At 36.3% G+C, this 6,735-nt stretch overlaps 1 non-coding gene across 1 annotated transcript; it reads left to right on the top strand.

The window, feature by feature from the left end:
* The first annotated feature begins 6,081 nt into the window (after positions 1 to 6,081).
* On the top strand, positions 6,082 to 6,188 carry LOC112502023. Its single transcript, XR_003067604.1, has one exon. It is a non-coding gene; the product is annotated as a small nucleolar RNA R71 (small nucleolar RNA).
* Positions 6,189 to 6,735: the final 547 nt, after the last annotated feature.

The following is a 6,735-nucleotide window of genomic DNA, read 5'->3' as shown; positions in this document are numbered from 1 at the left end:
GAAACCTCTTGGTCATTTGAGTCAGAAGAGTCGGAGTCAATTTTTGCCATCTCACAGAAGATCTCATCCTCTGTGCCTGAGTCTTCCCATGCAAGAAGTCCATTCTGATCATCTTCGTCTGAGGATTCATCAGTGACTAACTCACTAGTTTGAGCTAGCAGAGACTTCTGTTGATAGTACTCAGCCTTCTTTTCGTAGAAGGCTGCATCTCTTGGACCCTTTTGTGGAGCCTTAGGCCCTTTTGACCAACACTCAGCAGCAAAGTGGCYTGRCTTACCACATTTGAAACATCCTTCTTTTGTCTCTTCCTTCTTCTGCTCAACTATCTTTTGTGAAGGCTTCTGCTCCTCCTTTTCACTTCCACCAGATCTTCCACCTTCTGTGTAGTTTCTTCTGTTGAAACTTCTGTACTCTTTCTTTTCACCACCCTTCCTATACTCTCTGGTGATCAATGCCAGAGTCTTCATCATTTCTTTCATTGTTACTTCTTCTTCAGAGCTCTCCTCACTCTCTGCGATCAAAATCTTCTTTTTCTTCTTCTTCTTCTTTTCTTCCTTCTTTGATTCTCTCCCCTTACCAGAGCCACCATCTTCTGCAACTAGAGCAAGAGGACCACCATAATTATTCTTCATTTGAAGCACTTGAGGCTCTTGACTTTTGAGTGAACCAAACAAGTCAGCGAAGGTCCATACTTCTAAATCCAAAGTGGCCTTCATTGACATGGTCAAATGCATCCATTCGTTTCCAAGACTTTTATAGAACCTAGAGTTGTTGTCCTCTGTAGTTCTCATCACTCCATATCTCTTGCAATTGCTGATTAAGGTATTGAACCTGGAGTATGTGTCTGACAGGGATTCACCCTCCTTAGCCTTGAAGCTATGATATTTATCAATACAAGTGGCTCAGTTGTTCTTGAGAGTCTTCTTCCCTCCTTCGATCTGTTTCTCCAATTCTGCCCTAATGTCCATAGACAGATGGCAGTGATCAATACATTTGAAAATCTCATGAGGAATAGCCATGATTAACAGCCTTTTACATTTGCTTCCCAATTCAACCAATGCCTTATCTTCATCGCTCCAGTTTGCAGTTGGTTTTGGCTCATAGTGCTCAGGAACTTTGGGGGTTGTACCAGTTGCTGGAACTCGTGGAATCAAATTCATTGGCACGCATGGTGGATTGTAGAGAAATTCACAAATTCTAAGGTGAATTCCCTCCAGGAAGTTGATCATGCGCACTTTCCATTGTGGGTATTCCTCTCGGATAAGTGTGGGAGGCTTGGATTGAGATCCAGTACTCATGAACAAGGTATTACCCATGTTCGCCATTGAAATTTGAAGAAAAAATAAGAACAAGATGAAACTGATTCAATAGTGAGTGAAACAGGGTAATCTGAAGAAATTGGTGTTCTAGGAATCACAGATTAATACCAAAAGTAGAATTAATTGAATTAGAATTCAAAACCTGCTCTGATACCAATTGTTGGATCTGAATTCAACTTTGGTATTGATCTAATACTCTAAATAATCTCTAAAACAATTGAAGTGCAGCAGAAATATTAATAAGAGCAAAACAGAGTGAGTAAGTGATTAGAATTTCTAAACACACCAAGAACACACAGTCTCAACGAAGAAGATGAATGCAAGAAAATTGCTCCAAAGGTTTTCAATCATTTCAATTGAAAATTTTTACAATTACAATACTGGAAGCACACAGTTTACAGAGGCCCTATCCGCTATTTATACTAGTTCCTAACGACCTTAGAGACTAGATCTTAACACGTGTCTTCATCTGAGTCGTCCAAAGAAAGTCGATTAAGCCCTAGTCACGTGAGAAACACATGCGGGTAACTACCTTCGAAAACTGTTAGAACATAAACTTCACAGAAGACGAAAACCGCAGACCCTCTGTGAGCCATCTCAGAGGCTCTGCTGTAAATGACTTGCGTGTTCTTTTGTCAGAGGACTATTTTTCAGAACCTCTGTGAGACACATCAGAGGTTCTGCCACTCTTCACTTGTTCGATCATACGGCTTCTGTCGCTAGTCCTCTGTTTTCTTCTGTGGAGATAACCTTCTGTCAAGTCTTACAATATACTTTTTCTATACTTTTACAAGATAGGAATAATGGAGCTAACATTTTGCATTAGTAAAAAATAATTTTTACTGTGATAATTTGGATTTTGTTTAAAATTGTTCAATTTGATATCTGAATTAAAAAAAACAAGATTTAAAATGAAAAATAGATTTTATTACATTAATTTTTGAAAAAAACGAACTTTAGTTATTTTTCTATAATTATTTTGCAAGTTGGTTTCCAAAATAGGAATCAGGTGCAAGTTGGTTTCCCAAAATGACGATTTTGAAAGTTGGTTCCTCAAAATAGGAATCAGATGCAAGTTGGTTCCCTAAAATGACGATTTTGAAAGTTGGTTTCCCAAAATAGGAATTAGATGAAAGTTGGTTCCATTTTGGTGCAATTTTCCCAAATTAAAATGCAGAAAAGTAAATTGCAGTAAAGTAAAATGCAAAAATTAGAAGACTGAAAAGTAAAGTACAGAAATTAAAAGACTAAAAAAGAAAGTACTGAAAATTAAAAGACTGAAATTAAATTACTAAAGAGTAAAAACTGATAATTAAAATTATTCTAAGACAAAACATAAAGTAAATACTTGTATGCTAAGTTATGAACCTTACAAGACAAGTGAAAGCTTATAAGAATGAAGATAAGTAAAAACTTGCACTCTAAGTTACGAAGTTTGCATGACAAGTTTCGTTAGTAAAAGTGAAAAATTACTTGCAAGCATTTGAAAACATATTCTATGGTCTACGGAAATTAATCGTGAGCCACAAAGGATGAAATCCAATGTAAAACAACAAAAATCGATTAATTTCAACTTGTAACGAAAGTCGGAAAGCGTTTATAAATCGAGAGTAAGAACATAAATGAGATGAAGATTAAACATGAGCACTTGAATTAACACTTGAGAATATAATCACAAATTTACTTCAATATCTTCGGTTCTTGGTTGGAAGCAAGAAAATCGAAAGCAAGAAAACTACAAGCTTAAACAAAATATTTGAGAGAGTAATTTTTAACCAAAAGGTTGTGTGTACAAAAACTAAGCCTTAAACTCCTATTTATAGAGAGTTTTGGAGTTTGCAAAAGGAAGCTAGCTAATAGGACAAAACACTTTTTCTAGTCTAAAACCAAATCTATTTCTTCACATCTTTTAAGATTTTTTTCAGGGTTTTGCAAACACAGGTCATATGATGTCCCATATACTGAAAATCATCCATAAACATTTCCATGGAGTGTTCTAGCATATCGGAGAAAATAGACATCATACACCTTTGGAAAGTGGCAGGAGCATTACAAAGAACAAAAGACATTCTTCTAAAGCAAAAGTTCCATACGGACATGTGAAAGTAGTCTTTTCCCAGTCATCTGGTGCTATAACCATCTGATTGTAACTAGAGTAGCCATCTAAGAAACAATAGAACTCTTTTCCTGCTAGTCTATCTAACATTTGGTCTATGAAGGGTAACCAACCAGTTACTGTTCTAGTAGGTATAAGTTCATTTTTCTCATTTGGTACAACATTGACTCCTCCCTTTTTGGGTACGCATTGCACATGACTAACATATGTACTACTAGTAATAGAATAAATTATGTCAGCATCAAGTCATTTTAAAATTTCCTTTTTGACAACTTTCTTCATGACAAGATTTAGCCTTCTTTGAGGCTCAACGGAGGTGAAATTTTTGTCTTCTAAAATAATTTTATGTTGACACATAGTGGGACTTATCCCCTTGAGGTCAGCAACGGTCCAYCCTAYGGCCTTGKTATGAAGTTTCAACATGTCAACCAACTTCTCTTCTTGGTCAACWTCTAATGATGATGAAATAATGASTGGCAACTTCCTTGAATCTCCTAAAAAGGCATACTTCAAATGTGAGGGAAGTTGTTTTAACTCTAGGTCTGGTGCAACATCTAAGGAAGAAAGAAGAGTTTTCCTATCCTCAGTTTCTAAAACTTCAAAAGCAGCAGAGTATTGTGTTGTTTCTACTTCCTCAAAATCTTCCTCTCCATCACTATCAGACTCAGATAAGCCTAAGATTTCCCATAAACTTTTCTCTTGACACCAGGTTTCTATCAGACTTAAAGTAGAACATTATTCTCTTTCTTCAGGGTACCTAAGGGAATTAAAAACATTAAAAGTCACTTGTTGGTATTAGACTCTCATGGTTAATTCTCCCTTCTGTACGTCTATCAGGGTTCTTCCAGTAGCTAGGAAAGGTCTCCCTAAGATAATGGGAATGTCTTTGTCAGCTTCAAAGTCAAGGATATTAAAATCCGCTGAACAAAATAAACTTATCAACCTGAACTAGGACATCCTTGATCTTTCCTTTAGGATAGGCTATGGACTTATCAGCTAATTGTAGAGTTATAGTGGTAGGTATAACTTGACCTATGTCTAGGGTATTGAAGACAAATAAAGGCATAAGGTTTATACTAGCACCTAAGTCACATAGGGCTTTTTCTATTTCTTTTCCTCCAATTGAATAATGGATTGTAAAGCTTCCAGGATCTTTCAGCTCAGGAGGGATTTTACTGAACAACAAAGCACTGCATCTTTCAGTCAGAGCTACAGTCCATACTCAGTCAACTTTTTCTTTTTACTCAAAATGTCTTTTAGAAACTTTGCATAACTTGGCATCTGCTCAATAGCTTCAACCAAAGGTATGTTTATATATAACTGTTTAAAAACATCACGAAATTTTTTAAATTGTAATTCTTCCTTTTGATTCCTTAATCTTTGGGGATAAGGAATATAAGGAGTGTCTGCAATAGGAAAAGTAGTCTTTTGAAGAGTATGTGCTAGAATGGGTTTTAAAGTTGGTTTTACAATGGGTTCTGATTCAGTTCTGCAAGGGTTTATAGGACTGGTCTGGACACCTATTCTGGGACTGTCACCAGATTGTGACACATCCACTACAATATTTTATTTGGGAGTCTGGATTGTCTTGGGTTCATCAAGATATAACAATGGAAATTCTGATCTTCCTGGAATGGTTGTACTATCAATGGGCCTAACTATGGGTTGAGGCTCATAGTACTCTCTGACTGATTCACAGGAATGGTAGTCACAAAATCTGGTACTGAGGTAACAGATTCTTGTACTACACTTTTCTTTTCAATCTCTGCTTTGTTTGGTTCTTTTTGAGTATTTTCTAAATAAGTCTTTCCACTCCTTAAAGTAACAACCTTAACATGCTTTTTTCCTTCCCTCTGATATATCTCTGTATCACTAGGTAGAGAACCTATTGGTCTTTTTCTTATCTCTGAAGCCATTTGTCCCATTTGAATTTCAATATTTTTAATTGATGCCAAACCCTTCATCATTGCTTCCAATGAAGTAGATGATTCGACTTGCTGTTTAGGCTTGTTTTGGAAAAAAGACTGATGATTTTGTGGTTGAAAATTAGCATGCTGATTATTATGAGTGCCTTGATGCACTTGTAAGTGAAAATTGGATTGGCCTTGTTGTTGAAAATTTGACTATTCTTGTGGTTGAAAATTGGACTGTCCTTGTGGCTTTTGCATTGGCGGGTTAAGAGCTGGACTATGCCATGAAAAATTGGAAAGATTTCTCCATCCAGGATTATAAGTATGTGAAAATGGTCCAGTCTTGTTGGCAATATTTACATGCTCAGGATTTCTAGGACAGTGCTCAAAAGAGTGACCTTCACCACAATACACACATTGCACAGATTGAACATTGGGATTAAAGGTATTAGCTTTAGATTGCACATGTGGACTAGATGTCATATTTGAAATTAGCTTAGTGATTTGAGCTGTTAATGCTAAAACAACATCTACCTCATTTATCCCAGCTATTTTCTTAAGTGGCATTACACATGGATTAGACCATTGTTCGTTATTATTAGGAATCTTTTCAAGTATGTTAAAACCTTCATTGTAGGTACAAGCTGTGAAAGCTCCGCCTGCAGTAACATCGAGCATTTGTCTAGCAACGACATTGAAATAGTTGTAAAATGTCTCTAGCTGTATAAAGTACGAAATGCCATGGTGAGGGCATTTTCTCATCAGCTCTTTATACCTTTCCTATGTTTCAGCAACTGCTTCATCATCTAGTTGTCTAAAAGTACATATTTCATTCCTGGACTTAGCATTCCTCGTGGGTTGAAAATATTTTTTTAGAAATTTTTCTGCCATTTCATTCCATGTTGTCACAAAGTCTGGTTGCAAGGAATTATACCATGCTATTGCTCGATCCCTCAGTGAAAATGGAAAAAGTTTTAGTCTCAGAGCATCGTCTGAAACATTAGGGATGAGAAAAGAATCTATGATTTCCATAAAAGAACACATATGAGAATGAGGATCTTTAGATGATAAACCAGCGTACTGGTCGTTAGTTTGCAACATTTGAAACATCAGTGGTTTAAGTGAAAAATGTGTGGCACCAATAGTAGGCTTACGTATTCCTGTGTGCAATTGAGTTAAGTTAGAAATAACATATGCCATAATACCACCATTTTTAGCATTTGCAAGACGAAAGATGTTTTGTGCCTCATCCTCAGGTGGAATATTTGGTTCATTTCTAATAATACCTTCTCCATTAATAATCACCTTTTCAGCCATTGTTTTAGAGGTTAAAGCTTGAAGAGCTCTTTGCGCCCTTCTTCCTAGTTTGAAAGTTTTTTCAATGTCCGGA

This window comes from Cynara cardunculus, unplaced genomic scaffold (genome assembly GCF_001531365.2).
Source record: "Cynara cardunculus var. scolymus isolate 2C unplaced genomic scaffold, CcrdV1 Un_Scaffold_837, whole genome shotgun sequence".
NCBI lineage: Eukaryota > Viridiplantae > Streptophyta > Magnoliopsida > Asterales > Asteraceae > Cynara > Cynara cardunculus.
Note: the sequence above shows the minus strand (reverse complement) of the source record. Positions and strands in the feature narration are given on the sequence as shown.